An 814-nucleotide genomic window follows, 5' to 3' on the forward strand; every position below is an offset into this window, starting at 1 on the left:
TTTGTTTTTATTTTCATTACTCTAGGAGGTGGGTCACAAAAGATCTTGCTGTGATTTTTGTCAAAGAGTGTTCTTACTATGTTTTCCTCTAAGAGTTTTACAGTGTCTGGTCTTACATTTAGGTCTTTAATCCATTTTGAGTTTAGTTTTGTGTATGGTGATAGGGAGTGTTCTAATTTCATTCTTCTACATGTAGCTGTCCAGTTTTCCCAGCACCACTTATTGAAGAGACTGTCTTTTCTCCATTGTACATCCTTGTGTCCTTTGTCATAGATTAGCTGACCATATGTGTGTGGGTTTATCTCTGGGCCTTCTATCCTGTTCCATTTGTTCTTTATACTTTCTTTCAAGCTTTGCACAATGGCAGTATTGTAGCCAGCGAGGTTTATCCGAGGCACAGTTATTGCTGTTCGAAAACTATATTGTCTTTCATTGAACATTGTTATCACATGTAACTTCTTTCACCTTATGGCTTGCAACTTTTTCCTTTTGATAACTAGAAAATGTGAATTTTAATATTGTCTAGCTTATCAATTTTTTTGCTTTATGGTTAGTGATTTTTTTGTGTGCACTTTAAGAAATCTCTGCCTCTCCAAGTTCAGAAAGATAAACTCTTATATCGTCTTCGGGAAATTTCATTGTCTTACCTTTTACATTCAGAGCCTAAAAATATGTAGTTTTATCTGTAATTTATTCTTGACCGTGATGTGAGCTAGGGAGGAATCCAGATTTGTTTCTTTTCCATATGGATATCCAGTGACCCAGTACCACTCATTTAAAAAGACCATTCTTTCTCTCACTGCAGCATATGAAT

The 814-nt window shown here is 35.4% G+C and overlaps 1 pseudogene; it reads left to right on the top strand.

Annotated features, from left to right (window-relative positions):
- Positions 1 to 349: 349 nt before the first annotated feature.
- LOC132496612 (U4 spliceosomal RNA) lies at positions 350 to 520 on the top strand (annotated as a pseudogene).
- Positions 521 to 814: the final 294 nt, after the last annotated feature.

The sequence above is a fragment of the Mesoplodon densirostris genome, chromosome 9 (genome assembly GCF_025265405.1).
Source record: "Mesoplodon densirostris isolate mMesDen1 chromosome 9, mMesDen1 primary haplotype, whole genome shotgun sequence".
Taxonomy (NCBI): Eukaryota; Metazoa; Chordata; class Mammalia; order Artiodactyla; family Ziphiidae; genus Mesoplodon; species Mesoplodon densirostris.